This window comes from Phyllostomus discolor, chromosome 6, assembly GCF_004126475.2.
Source record: "Phyllostomus discolor isolate MPI-MPIP mPhyDis1 chromosome 6, mPhyDis1.pri.v3, whole genome shotgun sequence".
Classification (NCBI taxonomy): domain Eukaryota; kingdom Metazoa; phylum Chordata; class Mammalia; order Chiroptera; family Phyllostomidae; genus Phyllostomus; species Phyllostomus discolor.
The window spans coordinates 12,635,545-12,654,826 of NC_040908.2; the positions used below are offsets into that span (position 1 = coordinate 12,635,545).

General features: G+C 37.5%; 1 protein-coding gene across 6 annotated transcripts in view; it reads left to right on the forward strand.

The window, feature by feature from the left end:
- Nucleotides 1–19,282, forward strand: part of NCOA1 (nuclear receptor coactivator 1) — a 209,137-nt gene that overhangs the window by 31,240 nt on the left and 158,615 nt on the right. For 5 of the 6 annotated variants that reach the window (XM_036027724.1, XM_028514417.2, XM_036027726.1 and 2 more), the window contains exon 2: nucleotides 18,473–18,606. The exons of the other annotated variant lie outside the window; for it this stretch is intronic. The gene's annotated coding sequence lies outside the window, so the exon portion shown is untranslated. The remainder of the gene's footprint in view (nucleotides 1–18,472; nucleotides 18,607–19,282) is intronic. 6 annotated transcript variants of the gene reach the window in all.

The following is a 19,282-nucleotide window of genomic DNA, read 5'->3' on the forward strand; positions in this document are numbered from 1 at the left end:
TGTTGAACAAAAGATATTCAATTCAGTTTTAATTTAAACAAAAATGACCAATTTATTTATGATTAAGAGCTGGAAAAGGATCATTGTTTTAATGCTATTTATGTTGTGACATTTTAGTGAATGAATCTGTATTGTGACTTACACTATGGAAGTTCCAGCTAATCAGGGGTATTTATTTTGGGACATACAGACACATCTGGTGAGCAGAAAAACCTGTTTCTTACGTTTTACTTTTGCAATAACATGGCCTTGGGTGTATGTTTCAGATTTTTGGCTTTTGTCCATTTTGTCTCAGGTGTACCATTCTTTTCTCCTCCTGAGATCTATTTGTTCTTAATCTGGCTTTTGTTTTCACATAGCTACCTACCACTACTTTATCATCTATATGCAAATTAAATATAATAATATGCATTCCAGTCACTCTGTCTCAAGCTAAGTTAGTTTGCATTTTCTTTTACTTTGTTCAGTTCTCCTTTAAAATGGTCAAGCCCAGAGTTCACGTGCATTTAGACTTGGATGTATAGGACCTTGCAAATCTCTTCAGTGCTGGTAGGGAAAGGAAGGACTGAGATACAACTCGAGGTGGAAAATAAGAAAAAGAAAGTATATTTATGAATATTTTCAATAGAGGATATCTTTTAAAAGGGGTTGATTGATTGCTATGTAACCAAAGTCTTGGGATTTTTTTTAAAGATTTTTTATTTACTCACTTTTAGAGAGGGAAGGGAGGGAGACACAGAGAGAGAGAGACAGACAGAGAGAGAGACAGAGAGAGAGACAGAGAGAGCAACAATGTGTGGTTGCTGGGGGTTATGGCCTGCAACCCGCAACCCAAGCATGTACTCTGGCTGGGAATCAAACCTGCGACACTTTGGTTCGTAGCCCACGCTCAATCCACTGAGCTACGCCAGCCAGGGCCGGGATTTTTTAATCTATCAAACAAAAAAAATTTTAAATCCTCAGCTGAGAATATGTTTTTACTGAATTTAGAGAGAGAGGAAGGGAGGCAAAGGAAGAGAGAGAGACATCAATGTGAGAGAGAAACGTGATCGTTGCTCCTGTACGCTCGCTCCCCCACCTGCAACCTTTGGGCGGGCGAATGGGACTCTGCACCAGCCAAGGGAGCCAACCGGCCAGGACTGTATCAAATTTCTTGATAGCCTCATCTCAGCAGTGCCAAAGCCTTATAATAAAAAAAAATTAATCTTGCAGTGTTTTGAGTGTTACAGTGCCAGATTACATAGCGTGGCCATGATGGACTGCTCAGTTGAACACTGTCTTCGCTAACTTTGTGTTTCTAGGATGGGAGAAGGAAAATAAGGCTTTTACCGACCGACAAACAAACAACAGACAAACAAACTGACAAGAACCCCTTTCCCTTCCCCGAAAGCCCACAAATATGCAGGTTTGGGAAATTTACCTTGTTTTCAATGTTAAGAGATGGCTTTTTGTTTATTTGATTACAGGGTGTCTGATGAAATTGCAGAGTATATCCACAAAAAGAGCAAGTCTTGTATCTCTTGTATCCGTGTGTGTTATTTGGTTGCCTATTAAAATCAAATCCATGGCCCTAATGAATGCTTTTCACCTTTTATTCCCTAGTTTGAGCACTAGTAGCTGCCTCCAAGAGAAGTCTTATTCTAACCCTAGCCGAATGTTGATAGACTAAAGTTTAGGTAATAGTGCCTGTTGGGAGAACTTTCGCTCTCAAGCAGTATTGAGCTGTTAAGATGGTAGTACCCTTATCAAAACCTCACCTGATGTGAACAGTTTTAGGAGATTCAGTCAAGTTGAATGAACTTTGTAATAGGAATTAGAAGACTTGGATTCTAGTCCATGTTCTCTTAAAATTTCTGAGTTTGAAGTGACCCCTTATCTTTCTGGGATATAATTCTTTAATCTACAAACATGAGGACTTGGATACATCGTGATGGATGGAGACTTGACTTGGGGTGGTGAACGCACAATGCAATATACAGATGATGTACTTTAGAATCGTACACCTGGAACCTATTTAATTTTATTAACCAATGTCACCCCAATAAATTTAATAAAAAATAATAAAGTGCTTAAAAAACACGAGGGCTTGGATATGATACTCTCTTAAAATCTTTTTTTGATTTGAAATGATCACATAATTATTATACCTTCCTCAGTCCCTCTAAATGTCTGTGTATACTGTTTCCCTTTCTTTTTCTTCGAGGAAAAGTTAAATGACTTTTCAAGACCAGTTCATATCATCATGAAACTGTCATTCCTATTTCCTCCAGTTTTGTTTTTGTTCATTTATTCATCCATGCACATTTATTTGACATGTATAAGATTTTAGGTTTTTTGAGGTTTGGGGAAAAGAAATATCAAGAAGACATAGACGCTGTCCTCATGGAGATCACAGCCTAGTGGGGGAAGAGAAACACTGAATACAGCATAATACAAAAGTGATGTGACATGACAATGTGATGGCACAAGGAGGAAGTGAGTCTTTATCCTCTAGTCAGATAAGGGTTTACAGAGGATGGGGGCCCTGACCAGATTTTAAAATAAAAAAACCAAAACCCAACAACCCTTACCCCCACCTCAATAAAAGTACTAGATTCTTTTTTAAAAAAGATTTTATTTATTGGAAAAATAAATAAAATAAAGTGAAGGAAGTATTAAAAAAAAGAAAAGATTTTATTAATTTACTTTTACAGATGGGAAGGGAGGGAGAAAGAGAGGGGGAGAGAGAGGGAGAGAGACATCAATGTATGGTTGCCTGTCACGTGCCCTCTGCTGGCCCACAACCCAGGCATGTGCCCTGACTGGGAATCCAGCCAGTGGCCCCTTGCTTCTCAGGCCGGCACTCAATCCACTGAGCCACACTAGCCAGGGCTGTATGTTCTTCTCCTTAGCTACCTGATACCACAAGTCTTTCAGGGTCTTTTTTGTGTTTCTAACTTGACCACAATGTCACAATAAAGTTGCTGAATTAAGAGTCTTTGAAAACAAATTGTACAAATGTGGGATGGGGAAATCCTGTTTTGGAATAGTTCTAGCAAAAAAAAAAAAAAAAGTGTGCATTTTAGATCATTAGAAGTTTGATATGACTTCTGGGCAAATTTGGGCAACCTTAAAATGCATTAATTGAAGTCTTATGTTCAGATTATAGGAAGAATGAATTATTCTACCCAGGTGAAAATATATGTGTTATTTGCTATTTGACTTTGATTCTGAATATCATATAATTAAGAGGGTCATTGGCAAATAGAAACTCGTTCAGGAGAGGGAGAAAAATGGTGCGTTTGAGTGCTGGGTGCTAACCCAGTGTCTGCTCTCCCTTTTCTTCTATAATGGGGCACGTCTATAACCCAGCTGAACAACACATTTCTCAGCACCTGTTTACAGAAGTCTTTAGGTAGGGCTTCTAGGAAAGCTCTTCAAAGAGATTGACTCATCTGGGAAGCCTCACAAGCAACTCTTCTTCCTTCCCCCTCTCTTCCGCCTTGCACATACATGCGATTTCTGGAGTTTCAGCGATTATCTGTTGACCATCAGACGACTGAGCAGAAATGCCATGGGGTAAGATTGGCAGAGTGAAAAGGCAGAACCAGTAGGGGTCCTTGGTGACTGTAGAGCTGCCAATCTGTCCGGACCAACCTACCTCCAGGCCTCTTAAGTGAGGGAAGAATAAACCTCTCTTTTCTATAAACTGCCCGTATTTGTTCATGGGCAGCTGAACCTAATCCTAACTGCCACAGAGGGCCAGTGCGCTGCCTGGGCTAGGGCTGTTCCTGAGGCTAGCCTCAGCAGGCAGAAAGGGGGTCGTAGCCCTGCTTTGTGGTTTCCGAAGTTGACACAAAGAAGAGATTTTCTGAAACATTTTTAACACTGATCTAAATAATTTTTGAGAGAGGCTTTCTCTGTTTCTGGAAGAATATGGCCATCCTTCTTATAGGTATGAGCAAACAGAAAAATTGTAGACAATAAGATTCAGCAGTGCAAAAGCAGTAATTTGAATTTTCATAGCAGATGGCTCTCTTCCAAATAGTTATGACACTGCATCAGATGTAAAAATTCAGATTCTTAGACTTGGTGAGATTTAAGATTTTGAGAACAAGAAAACGTTTTTGGAAAACAAAATCATTAATATTGAATGAAAATATAATAAATTCTTTTTTAAAATTTTATTTATTTTTTAGAGAGACGGGAAGGGAGGGAAAGAGGGGGAGAAACACCTATGTGTGAGAGACACATAGATTGGCTGCCTCTCACATACCCCCGACCATGGACCTGGCCTTCAGGCCAGGCATGTGCCCCAACCAGGAATTGAACTAGTGACCCCTTGGTTTGCAGGCTGGCACTCAATCCACTGAAAATATAAAATAACAGTGAAAGTAGATTGGATACTCCAGAAAATCATATTAATAAATTAGAAGACTAGTTCAAATGATGTTTCAGAATTATGAATACAGTTGGAGATTATGACAAAAAAAATAATCAGACACAGTAGATAGACCCAAGAGATCAAGTATACATAAATTAGGTGTTTTAGAAAGAAAGAACAGAGATGATGTGTAAGTAATCAATGAATACTCAAGAAAGTATTGAAAATGTTGCTAAACTGGAGGCTTGTACTTCTTTTAATAAAACTCACCAAATAACAAACAAGATGAGTAGTTATACTACTTATATTTCTTATGTTTAAGAATGAGAGGAAATTTTATGAGTATTCAGAGAGGAAAAGCAAATGATTTTCAAAGGAAAGATAATCAGGTTGGAATCTGTTCTTTTATTTAACGAAAAATGCTAGATTAGAGAATTTTAGACCTTTGGATTTATGAACCAGTAAAATGCTGGTGGAAAATTTGAGTAGTTAACATAAATTACCAAACTTTTTTTGGCTAAGTAAAGATATAAAATGTGAAACACAGACAAATGAGTAATTTTTGTTTTAGGTTGAACAAGGCTATCACCTTTTTTATTGTACTGAGGACTAGTGAGAACTTCACCAAATAGCACTGGTTCCTTCCTGTTCAGACCTAGTGACTACTGCACTGTGCACAGTGGTGTGAGGGACCTCAGAGTTTAATGCCTTAGCACACTGCCATTTACATGGGAAGCAGAAGAGAGATTTCCAGATAGACGTGGTTTCAGAAAGTATGCTAGCTTTGTACTTTTTCTGGAAAAAGTGTACAAGGAAATGCTCCGCAGAATTATATAATTAGTATACTTGTTTTTTTGTTTTGTTTTGCTTTTTAACAAAAAGTTTTATATTGAGTTGGCCAAAAAGTCCATTATGATTTTTCTTTTCTTTTTTTCCTTTTTTAAAAAATGTATTATTCTAAAAATTATTTTATTATTGTTCAGGTACAGTTGTCTGCATTTACCCCTCTCTAGCCCAGCCACCCCACCTCCCTCCCCTGATTCCACCCACCGAAACCCTTGGTGTCGTCCATGTGTCCTTTATGGTTGTTCCTGAAAACCCTTTCCCCCTTCCCCCCCATTCTCCCCTCCCACCTCCCCTCTGGTGACCGTCACATTGTTCTTATTTCAATGTCTCTGGCTATATTTTGCTTGCTTGCTTGTTTTGTTGATTAGTTTTCACTTAAAGGTGAGTTTTAAGAAATTAATATTAAACTTGTATTTACAAAAGATATTTCATTTTATCTATAAAATAGTCATTAAATCTAAGTCACAGAAATAAGAACAATAGAAACTCAAAAGTATTTATTTTAAGCATTTATTGCATTTCTACTACGTACTAAGCGAGAGCTGGGCCCTGAGGATGCAGTTAAAAAAAAAAAGGTAATGTGATTTTTTGCCCTAATGGAGCTTATAGTCTAGCAACTGATCTAAAAAATAACCAGGTGGTTACAATGCAGTGTGACAGATGAAGATAGACTAGATGGTGAAATGTGAACATAGAGTAGAAACACTTAACCCAGATTTGGGGGAGAAAGAAGCAGAGACAGTTTTCTGAAGAGGGAACGGCTGAGTTGAGACAAGACGTCAGGAGAGAGAAATTGAGAAGATTTCAGATTAGTTGATTGCAGGGAATACAAAGTGAGAGAAAGGAACCAATGACACTGGAGAGGTAACTAGGGACGGTATCACGTAGAACCTTGAAAACAATATCAAGGCACTGGACCTTATCCTGTGAGGAACAGGGAGCTGTAAAAGGATTTCAGTGATGAAAAGGCGATACGATCTGGTTGGTTTTTTAGGAAGATCACTCACGCTACAGTGTGGAGAATACCGAATTAGAGCGAGTAAAATTGAAGGGAGTGTGATCAACTAGACAGTTCTCTTATTTTTATGTTTGTTGTAACAAGGAATATTTTTAGGTCAGAGGTGATGTGGGGCTGGGTATAGTAGCATCACAGGATGGAGAAAAGTAGGTGGATTTGAGAAAGATCTAGGCTTTGGTAGTTAGATATTAGGGGGATAGATAGGGAAGAGGACAGACCTGATCCTAGTAGATGGATGATGATGCCATTCAGGAAAGGAACCCTGGAAGAGAAGATTAAGGAGGGATGAGGGGTTCAACTGGAGGTGCCTATGGGACAGCTAAGTCGAGACCCAGTAGATAGATAAATGGGTTTGGAGTTTAGGAGAGAGATCTGGGCTGGAGATACTGATTTGAAAGTATCAGCATTGGAAGGTAATTAAAGTCAAGGATAGGAAAGATCACCCAGGTAGAACGTGTGGAAAGAGCAGAGATGATTTTGGTGAGAGATATTAGGAGCACATACATATAAAATGAGGATTGTCCTAAAAGACTTTCAGAAGAAATGACTAAAAAACGTAAGACAAAAATTTAGGAGAGTGTGAACTAACAATTCTGAAACACTTGTGCATATGTACTGGTATTAAACAAAGAGGTAGATGGTTAGTGAATGGTGGGATCCAGGTTTCTCCCTTTTGGAGAGGGAGCTTACAGATAACCATGGGCAAGGGAAGGGCTAGATCAAACCATGTAATACTGGCTTAAAGTTAGAGACATCAGTATGAACTTGTATGTAGCTTAATATACAAGTAGATACAGATACGGACACATTGTAGGTAAAGTATGTATCTATGGCTTAGTATACAGACGTATATTTTCTAGCTCTGTCTACTGATAGGGCCTAGAAATAATGATACCTCTGTAGCACTGAAGACGCCCAAGCACCCAAATTCTGGTTTCTAATACCATCTTCAACAAAAAGTACTAAAGCTCCTTGGAAAAATGTCTGATTCTAGGACTGGGCCAGGGAAGATGCACATGAACTGGGACCATTTTGTAGTGCCAGAAAGTAACAAAATGCTCAAAATCCAAAAGGATAGGGGCTGGGCAAAAAGATAAAGGAGCCAGCCTGAAAGAGCACCCAATGACCAAAGCTGGAAAAATCTGAGCAATAATAACTAATAGAGTATTGGCTTATAACCCAAAGTATGAAGTAAATATCCCTAAGTCCATACTGATTCAATGACTGAATAAATAGGTGTCCCTACTTCATTTATCTTGTACAGAAGAATTCCAAGTAATTTGTTCAGACACTTCCTCCTTCAAGGAGGTGGAGTTTAACTCTCGAGTCCTTGACTGTGGGCTGCACTTAGTGACTAAAGGGGAATGGTTGTTTGTGTAGATGCTGTTTAAGATTAAATAAGTCAAGGACAAAGTTATTTTCATGGGATATAACACCGAAGAACCTTGGTGATCTCAGTAGAAGCAGTTCTAGGAAAAAGGTAGATTTGGGGGCTATTAATATATATGACTCCATCTTTAACAAACCTTATAGAGTATTAAATCTGTGTGTTATTAGAAGATTTAATCACAAACTGACAGCTATTTAGTGACTATCAAAAGCTCACTTAAAATATCAGATATGAGAAGATAGTTTAATGAATACCTTAACTATGCATTCATGTGGTTTCTTGTATTACGTCTCAGAGAACAAAAGTCTCAAGATGACGTCATCTCAGTCTCCCTGACATGAGAACGCCTGTACTGAGTTCTGACTTAACGACATGCTGTCTGTCTGTATGGAATCTGTCTGTAAGGGACACCATTTGAATGGTGTGTATTTTCTAAAGTTATATTTGAAATGATAGTCCAGTAGGTTCATTGTTCTTTGTATAAGTACATACAGTTCAGATAAAAAATTACATTTGCTTCTTCAAAAAATGAAAACTTTTAACCCTGAAAATAGACTCAAATTTGGTGCTCAGTGTTTATAATATGTTGATATCATGAACTTGATATTGTCTGTTTCAGGTGCCTATTGTCATTTAACAATCACCCCAAAACTTAGTGCCTTAAAACCACATTGATTTATTATCATCATTATTATTGTTATTATTTTTCACCTGAGGACATTTTTTAATTACTTTTAGAGAGAGAGGAAGGTAGAGAGAGAAACATCTATGCAAGAGAGAAGCACTGATTGGTTGCCTCCTGTACGCCCCCAGTCCAGGGATCTAACCCTCCACCTAGGCATGTGCCCTGACTGGAATTGAACCTGCAGCTCTTTGGTTAAGGGACAGCACTCCAACAAACTGAGCCACACTAGCCATGGCTGAATTATTATTTTTATACAGTTCTGTGGGTCAGAAATTTGGGCAGGGCTTGGCTGGGGATTCTTTTGCTCCGTGTAGTGCTAGCTGGGATCACTCACCCTATTGGAAACTGGGCGGGGTTGAACAGGACGGTCTTAGAAGGCTTCACTCGCATATCTGGCCTGTTGGCATGCCTCCGTATGGTGTCTCCGCAGCAGGGTAGTTTCAGAGTAGTCGAATTCGTTCCATGACTTCTGGAGTCCAATAGGGAGAAAGGGGAAACTGCTAGTCCTCCTGGTCTCTGCGGTTCCAAAATATCACTCTCATCACATCCTGTTGGTCAAGGCAAGTCACAAGGCCAGCAAAGATTCAGGGAGCTGGGAGGTAAGCCTTGATGGATGGAGTGACATGTGCACACAGAGCAGGAAGGAATTGATGGTAGCCACCTTTGAGAGTAGTGTGTGGCTGTACCAACTACCACAGTACGTATTTTTAAATTTTATATGTATGGTTTTATTTTGATGAATCTTCTTTACCTTGTTTTTATTTATTTATTTACCTACTTACTGATTTGAGAGGGAGGGGGGAAGGGAGAGAGAGAAACACTGATTTGTTGTTCCACTCACTTACACATTCATTGGTTGATTCTTGTACGTGCCCTTGGAGATCAAATGTGCAGCCCTGGTGTATCAGGATGACACTCGAACCAACTGAGCTACCCTACTAGGGCCTTTGCCTTATATTGTAACTTGCAACCAATTCAGGTCCTTTTAGAAATGAGGCAGGTTACACCTATTAAATAAATTACCTTAATTTAATGGATAAAATTTGGAATAATGGGGCTAAACTAACTCCCACTCTTCTTACTGTCACTTAACTATAAATTTATCTTAGATTAAGAAGCATCTTGGATTACTTACAGCTGGTGATCTTCTAAAACATTTTTGCTTAGTTTTTGGAGCTGTCTTATGATAATTTGCTGCTTTAGTTTAGTTTCCCTGATTTGGGTGGTTTACTGATACATATCCTATTTATTTATATTTTATTTGCTCTTACAAACTCTGTGGAGCACAGCCCAGCACAGGCTATCATAATTTAAACTCCAGGTGCTCCTTGACTCAGCGTTCCACCTCATGAGTGCACGCACACGCTTTACAGCATTGTCAGTGATGGCGGAATATTGGAAACAACGTGTAAGAGTCCGTTAATGAGAGACTGGTTAAATTACAATGTATTCATAAATATAAAGTTATGGAATTGTTAAAAGAAAGCATGAGGGATTTTCATACAGAATGACATGAAGTAAGCTGTAAGGAACATGAAAAAAAAATCATGATGAGAAACAGTATCCTACCACTTTTTTTTTTTGATTTTTTATTTTATTTTAATCATTGTTCAAGTACAGTTTTCTCCCCCCTACTCCCATTCCAGCCCACCCACCCAACCCTCCCCCCCTACCACTTTCTTTTAAAAATATATGGAAATGCTTTTATATATGTAGGAAAAGTATAAACACACAGTAAATGAAGGAAGGAAGCTGGGCTATTGCAGAGAATTTCTATTCACTGTAACTCTTTTGTACAGTTTAGTTTGGTTCCAGGTGCATGTATTAACTACTATAAAAGTTAACTTTAAAAATATGCCCTGATAGTTTTATTTGTTCGTTACCTTCTTGTGTAAGGCAGAGCATCAGAATCTCTGTTCACAGGGAATTGTCTGGCTTTAGGGAGCCTGAAGAAAAGATTAAATGCATGTATTGTACCATATAGCCAGGCTCCTTGATAGGAGTTTTCATTTTCACCTTGTCCAGATAGTTTGCATGTTATTTTTATTGGATTGCGTGTTCTCTTATTCTTGTGTTAAAGTGTTCTTTATGTGCCAGAAACAAGTTCTTTGTTAGATACTTGTTTTGCAAGTGTTTTATTCAAGTCTGTGGCTTTTCTTTACATTTCCATAACACCACCTTATCAAGAGCAGAAGTTTAAATTTCCAGTGTAAAATACCAATTTATTTTTCTTTTTTTAGTTGGCACTTTTGGTGTCACATCTGAAACTCTTTGCCCAACTCAGGGATTAGCAGACTTTGGCCAATTCAGCCCACCACCTGTTTTTATAAATAAAGTTTTATTGGAATATGGTCATGCCCTATTGTTTACTTATTGTCAATGGCTGCTTTTATGCTATAATGACAGAATTGCATATTTGCAACAAGATTGTATTCCCCACAAAGCCTAAAATATTTAACAGTCTCACTCTTTGCAAAAAAAAGTTTGCCAACCCCTAAGTTAACCTAGGGTTCTCCAGGTTTTCTCTTTTGTTTTCCTTCAGAAAATTTGAATTTTAAATATTTAGGTCTGTTAATTTTTGGATAAGATAGGACATGTACATTGAGGTTCCTCCCTCCCTCCCTCCCTTCTTTCCTTCCCTCTTTCTTTCTTTTCTTTCCCATATGGATTGTCAGTTTTTCCAGAACCAGTTGTAACAGACACAGTTTGTTTCCCTTGACTTACCCTGGTACTGTTGTTGAAAATCAGTTGACCATAAGTATGTAGCTCTATTTTTGGACAGTATCTTCTATTCCATTGATTTGTATGCTTATCATTATGCCAGAATTACGATGTCTTGATTCCATAGCTTTATAGAAAGCCTTGAGACCTGGTAGTATAAATTTTTCAACTTTGTTCTTTCCACATTGTTTTGAGTATTCTATTATACTTTCTGTGTATCTACATATGAATTTTAGAATTAGTTTGTCAGTTTTTATGAAAAGCCTTGTGGGATTTTAATTAAGATTTATGTTAAATCTATAAATTAATTTGGGAAGAATTGATATCTTAACAATATTGATTGATCTTTTAAAATAGTGTATCTCCATTTATTGAGACCTTTGATTTCTCACTTGGTGTTTGTATTTTATTTTTGTAATCCTCACCTGAGGACATGCTTATTAATTTTAGAGAGATAGGAAGGGAAGGAGAGAGAGAGAGAAACAGCGATGTGAGAGAGAAACATCGATGGTTGCCTCTTGTACGTGCCCCCACTAGGGACTGAATCCTCGGTGTAGGCGTGTGCCCTGACTGGGAGTCAAACCTTTCGGTTTGTGGGATGATGCTCCAACCAACAGAACCACACTGGCCAGGGTCGTGTTTTGTATTTTTGAGCATACAGATCTTCCATTTATTTTGTTATATTTAGCTTAGGAATGTCTTTTTCGATGGCTAATACATTGCTCCTGTTTTTTATGTTTTTACCATGTAGAAATACAGTTATATCTTGTATGTTGACCGTGTGTCCTGCAATATGCTAAGCTCACTTACTAATTTTAGTTGTAGATTCTTCAGGGTGTTTTGTATAGACAATCCTGTCACTTTTGAAAGAATTTTTTTTTCATCTCTAGGCTTTTCTTTCTTTCTCTTGCATTATTATACTGGCCATACAGTACAGTGTTGAACAGGAGTTGTGAGAACAGATGTTCTTGCCCTGTTCCCAGTCTTAGAGGGAAAGCATTTAGTCTTTCATGGTTATGTATGACATTAGCTATAGATTTCTTGTAGATTCATGTGCTACACTGAGGATGTTCCCTTCTGTTCCTGATATTCTGAGATTTTAAATCAGGAATTGCTGTTTTTTCCTAATTTTTAAAATTTTGCTTCTATTAAGGTGATCATGTATGCTTTCGTCTGTGGATACTGTGAATTATATTGATGGATTTTTTTTCATATTGAACTAATGTGGCATTCCTGGGATAAATATTATTTGGTCATGATATCTATTCCTTTTTAAAAGTATTGTTGGATTCATTTTTCCTATATTTGGTTAAGATATTTTATGTCTACATTCATGAAAAGATACTAGTCTATGGTTTATTTTTCTTAAAAGTTTTTTGTGGGTTCTTATTTTTATATTCAAATAAATGCTATAATCAGAAAATGAATTGGGAAGTGTTTTTTCCTCATTTATTTCTGGAAGAGTTTATGTGATATTCGTGTGAATTCTTCTGTAGGTGCTTGGTAGAATTTACTAAGGAAGCTATTTTAAATTACTATTATAAAATTTTCTTACTATATCAAGCACTATCCTTATTATCTAATTTCTTTAGGGGACTTGGTAGTTTGATATCAAACTTTCAAGGAATTGGTACATTTTATCGAAGTTGTAGAATTTATTGCCATAGAGTTTTTTGTAATATTATGTTATTACCCATTTAATACCTATTAGGTTTCCAGTGATGTCCTCTTCCCCATTTATTTGTAGCTTCTGTCTTTTCTTTTTGATCACTCTGGCTGGAGTTTATTTAATCTTTTTTTTTCTTTTTTTTTTTAAATATCTAATGAATAGTTGAATCAATCTGAGAATTGGTAGATGTACTTGAGACACTTTTTTAAAAAGATTTTATTTATTTATTTTTAGAGAGAGAAGGGAAGGAGAAAGAGAGAGAGAGAGAGAGAGAAACACCGATGTGCGGTTGCTGGGGGCCATGGCCTGCAACCCAGGCATGTGCCCTGACTGGGAATCGAACCTGCGACACTGATTTGCAGCCTGCGCTCAATCCACTGAGCTATGCCAGCCAGGGTGGAGTTTATTTAATCTTATTGAACTTTTCAAAGAACTAGACTTTGGTTTAATAGATTTTTCTCTGTTTTTCATTCTCAGTTTTATTTCTTCCTTCTGATTGCTTTGGGTTTAATTTGCTCTTTTTCTACTTCCTTAGATTATTAATTCAAGACTTTTCTTGTTTTCTACAGTAAGCATTTAATACTATAAGTTATAAGAACTGCTTTAGTGGTAGCCCACAGATTTTGATATGTATTGTTTTACTTTTCATTCTATTAAAAATATTTTTCAATTTCTTTTTTTTATTGTTGTTCAAATACAGTTGTCTCCATTTTCACCCCACCCATCCCTGCCTCCCACCCTTAAACCTACCCCCTTTGGCTTTGTCCATGTGTCCTTCATACATGTTCCTTGATGGACCTTCCCCTATTTTCTCCCACTATCCTTCTCCCTCTTCCCCTCTGGTTACTGTCAGTTTGTTCTTTATTTCAATATCTCTGGTCGTATTTTATTTGTTTGTTTGTTTCATTGATTAGGTTCCACTTACAGGTGAGATCATATAATATTTGTTTTTCACCGCTTGGCTTATTTCACTTAGCGTAATGCTCTTCAGTTCATCCATGCTGTCGCAAAGGGTAGGAGCTCCTTCTTTTTTTCTGCTGTGTAGTATTCCACCGTGTAAATGTACCATAGTTTTTTGATCCATTCATGTACCGATGGGCACTTAGGTTGCTTCCCAGCACTTGGCTATTGTAAGTTATGCTGCTGTGAACATTGGGGTGCATAGGTTCTTTTGAATTGGTGTTTCAGGGTTCTTAGAGTATAATCCCAGGAGCGGAATTGCTGGGTCAAAAGGCAGTTCTATTTTTAGTTTTCTGAGAAAATTCCATTCTGTTTTCCACAGTGGCTACACCAGTCTGCATTCCCACCAACAGTGCATTTTTAATTTCTTATAGTTTTTGATCTTAGCCATTTAATTTCTTACTTTTGGTAAGTCTTTCTTTCTTTCTTTCTTTCTCTCTTTCTTTCTAAATTTTATTTTAATTCTTGTTCAAGTACAATTTTCTATCTTTTACTCCCATCCCAGGCCACCCACCCAGCACTCCCCACCTCCCTCCCAGTTCCACGTGCCCCTGATTCTTTTTTTATAATTCTATAATACCTCATCTGTATATTGTATTGTGTGTTCACCATTTATTCCCCCTTTTACTCTCTTCTACAATACCTCTCTCCACCCCTTTCCCTCTGGTCATCACCATACTGTTGTCTATGAGGTTTGTTTGTTTGTTTGTTTAATCCCTTTCCCTTTTTCACCCAGTCCCCTAGTCCCTTCCCTCAGGTACTGATTCTAATTTATTTCTGTTCTGGTCGAAGAAAACAATTGTTTGATTTTAATTCTCTTAAATATCTTGAGGTTTGTCTTATGGCCCAGAATATGGTCTTTCTTGGTGAATTCCCATGTGCCCTTGAAAAGAATGTATACTCTGCTGTCATTGTATGAAATGTTCTGTGCATGTCCAATTAAGTCAAGGGAGTTGATAGTGCTTTTAAGTCTTTTGCTGTGTTCTTGTGCTGTTGATTAATAACAGGAGTATTTGTATTAGCAACTACATTTGTGGATTTGTCTATTTTCCTTACAATTTTATTAGTTTTTTTTCCATTTATTTTGAAGCTGTATTGTTAGGTGGGACATATTTAGGGTTACTGTGTCTTCTTGGTGAATTTATCCTTTATTGTTATATGGTAACCCTCTTTGTCACTGGTAATATTTCTTGTTCTGAGGTCTGCTTTATTGGATGTTAATATAGCCATGCTATCTTTTTTTTCCTCTCCATCAATTTAATTTAAACCTTTCTATATTTTTGTATTCAAAGTGCCTTGTGGATAGTGTATAGATGGTTCTTATTGTTTCAGTTGCTATCTGATAACCTCTACCTTTTAATTGGATGGTTGGGTAACTGAATATAATCATTATTTAGTTTGGTTTTAAATCTTCTGTTTTGCTAGTTGTTAACTATTTTGAATCTTTTTTGTTTACTTTTCCTTTTTTTCTACCTTTAATTGAAAAAATCATTTTCATAATTCCATTTTATCTGTCACTCTTGGCTTATTTTATCCATATGTGTGTACACACACACACACACACACACACACCCCTGAGTGGTTGCCCTGGATCGTGGTTTCTCAAACTTGGCATCGTTGGTATCTTTGGTTGGATAATTCTTTGTCGTTGGGTTGGAGGCAATAGCCTGTGTGCGTTGCAGGATTTTAAGCAGCATTCCTGGCCTCTATCTACTACGTGACAGTAGCGACCACCCCCAGTTGTAACACCCAAAACTGTTTTCAGACTTTGCTTCATGTGTCATGTAGTAATCTCATTACAGCATACTTTCATCTTCCAGCTTCCATTTTATACTATGTTGTCATAAACTTTACTTCTCTATATGTTATTAACCCCACAGGACATTATTATTTTTACTTTAGTTGGTCTGTAACCTTTTATAGTGACTAAAAATTAAGGGAAAATAATCTTTTATAGTTTCTTTCTGTTTCTAATGCTTTTCATTTCTTTTTTGTAGATTCAAATAATTTTTATTCCTGTCTAAAGAGCTTTTTAAAATTTCTGATGTCTGAAGGCAGTATAGTCTCTCAGGTTTTGTAAAAAAAAAATCTACCTTTATTTTTGAAAAATTATTTTTGCTGGTTATAGAAATCTTTGTACATTTTGATTTTTTGATTCGTGTGAATTTGGTATGTAGTACAAAAATTAACATGCATAACTATGTGGATCTTAAAAGATAACAAAAGGATCTGAAAAATATTTCAGAACTGATTAAAAATGTTGGCTTAAAGCCCTTGCCCGTTAACTCAGTTGGTTAGAGCATTGTCCCAATATGTTAAGGTTGTGGGTTCAGTCTTGGTCAGGGCTCACATGAGAATCAACTAATGAATGCATAAATAGGTGGAACAATAAATCAGTGTTTCTCTCTCTTTGTCTCTCTCTCTCAAATCAGTAAATTTAAAAAAATGTTGGTGTATGAAATAAGAATTGTTGGTGTAATACCTTTATTTTATGTAAATTATATTTTACAAATGAAGAGCATAGAAAATTGAAAAGAACAAGGTTTTATGAATCTGCCACCAGATGAGTAAACATATAAAAAGGGCAGCTCTTTAGTATGATTAGAAAGGTTTAGTTCTAGGCCCAAAGGGCAATGTGGGCGATCTGTCAGAGCAGCAAGGGGCGTGGTGTGCAGGCAGCCGCTCTGACAGAAATACATACTCAGAGAGGGCCGGGCAGCTGTTTCTGATTTGTAAGTCACTGTGTCTGTCCTTGGAAACTGATGAAATGTGTCTAACTATTCTTAGGATGAATAAGGAGATAAGAATACCAAGAATATTCTTATCACAAATTAAAACATATAAAGAAACAATAATTATATTACTTAAACAGATTATAGCCCAGAAATCAACTTCATTGTTGACAAACAGATGATATTCATAAGAATAAACTTTATAAACCAAGTGGCAGTGAGAATTACATAATGTTGTTAGGAAAACTGGTGAGCTATTTGGAATACAATTTATTAGATTCAGATCTGATTCCTACACCATTTGGAATGAAATATTCAAATAGTCCACGGAAATGTGAAAATGGGACTATCTGCTATCCTGGAAGGGGAGAAATTTCTAAGCAGAGACATAATAAAGGAAATGAAAAAGGTAATGATGGACAAATCTGACCATCTAAAAATAAAAACTTCTCTCTTAAAAGCCAGTGATAGACTGAGAAAATGTTAAAAATCAGTGAAAAAAGTAGTATCTTCACATATAAGCAACCTACACAAATGGTTAAGGAAAACATGAAGAGACCACTCTCCCATCTCATTCCCACAGGTCTGGAAGAGTGAGAGTGGCAAAAATTTGGAAACAAAGACAGTGTCAGTTATGGGAGAAAGACCAGATTAACAACTGTAAAAGGGTACTGGATAGCCTTCAGGGTCTACCTGGATTTGAAGACCATAATATTGTAGTAGGATCAGTCCACATGGTTATGGGTCACTTTTTCTCTAGCAGGTGATTGCCTTGACCCAGGATTAGGAATATGAAGGTGGTGAAATGGGAGAATGAGAGGAACATGCTATAGGTAGACTGATAGCTTGGCTGACAACCAAGATTTTGAGACCAGCGATAACATAGCAGCTGGAGGGATGAGAGTAAGTGAAGTGTTGGGCGTGAGTCTGAGGGAAGGAATGGGGTTGTTGTGAGTCGGGGTCTGGAAATGGCATTGTGGGGGAGGTCGATCTACTGCCTTAGCTTTCACTCTAGAAAGTTCTTTTCAAGAACTGGATTTAGCCCAGTGGTTGAAAGGAGTGTTCAGTTACATGATTGAGGATGTAGAGGTGATTTGTTTTGCTGTGTAAAAGGGGTTTCCAGGGGTTCCTGGAGAAAAGGCTGGAAGAAGGGCCGTGGTGGGGGAACACATGAGTGGCTGAAAAAGCATAGAGCACATGGACATGAAAATAGGAGAGAAAGAGAGTAGTTGGCCCGAGTGGTTTGTGTTTTGAATAAAGGCCAAAGGTGACAAGGGTGAGAGCCATGGATAGAATTAACTAGCAAGATTGCTGGTTGGCAGAGTGATACAATGTACCAATTGTATCATTGGTACATTGATTGTTTCTGTAGCCTGATCCACTGTGTCTTTGTGATCTAAAGGGAATAATAGTGACCCTGGGTGGTAAAGCCAAAAGCAATTGAGCTTTGAATAGTGAAAGCAGGTAGGGCTCACATTTCTTAAGAATTCTCTTATGTCTGCAAAGTTCCCACTGTTTGCAGTTAGCTTTGAGGTAGGGTGGGAAGATACAGCACTGCCACTAGTTTGGTAAAATCCAATTTGTCTTGTCCCACTGCCACTGACCCAGGAAAGAATAGTAGCCACCATATTGGGTGCTTCTTTATCATAGAGGTTATCTTCTGCTGGAAATCCTGTTTCCTCCTACCGTTCCATTTTACCTGAAATGGAGCACTGAGGCTACTGCTCCTGTGGGGACTTCCGGGACTCTGAGAAGTGAGCTAATAGTTACTAGCCCCTCGTCTCCTGGGAATACCAGTGCAAAGCAAATACCAACTTGCTGCGTACCTCCTTTGGGGATCTGGTCTTTTTAAAGCTGGAAACTGATTACCTCTTAAATCAAGTTTCTTCCTCTTTCTTTTTTTCACCTTTACTCTCTAATTTCAATTTTATAATGTGTAGTAGGGACAAGAATGGGAATTGGCATTTCTTTAACAACTAAATCATCTGCATGAGAACCTTTGCTTACAGGGAAACAATGATGTATCACACTATCTAAAATATGTAGTGTTTTCAGTAGACTAACTATGTTGTCTTTCTCCTACTTTAGATCTATCCATACTAGTGGAAATGTAACTGGAACCAACTCTGATGATAAAATCAAGGACCATCAGGCAAGATCATGCAGTAGAAATTTTTGCTTCCAAATGAAGACATCGACATTTAGAGTTTCTACTTTCTAAGGTATTCAAGGCACATTTATTTTTGATTTAATTCCTTGGTAGTCATTTTATAACGTTGGTTTCTACATATAGATTTCATAAGTTTAAATTTTCATGTCAGAATGGTTAGCTTTTGGAGAAGAGTTCATCCCCTCCCCTGGCACACTTCCCACCCCAAACTGAGAAAAGACCCAGATTTTAAAAGGAGGTAATCTTAATTAAGAAAGTGTGTCCATTATAAGAAATTAAGGTATACGAGGTCTGTCTGGAAAAAGTCCAGCCATCACTTATATAATGAGAACAGTTTACGTGCCATCGAACGTAACCTGGCAGCCAAGCAGAATGGACTGGAGTGCACATGCGTGAACAATGAGCATGTCACTGTACTGGTCAGTGGGGGTGGTAGACACTGCTGAGTGATGTGTGTACTGTGTCTCTGTCAACATTCAAAATAACTGAGCGAGTAGAACAATGAATCTGAATCAAATTTTGTGTTAAGCTTGAACATTATTCCTCTGCGGAAACTATCTGGATGATTCTGAAGGCTTTTGGGGACAATGCAAAGAGTGCAGCACAAATAGAAAGTGTGGCACAAATGCTTCGAAGATGGTTGAGAATCTGTTGAAAGTGATCTATGTTCTAGAAGGTCTGCAACAAGCAGAACACCTGAGTATACAGGCTGCAATCAACAAAGATCG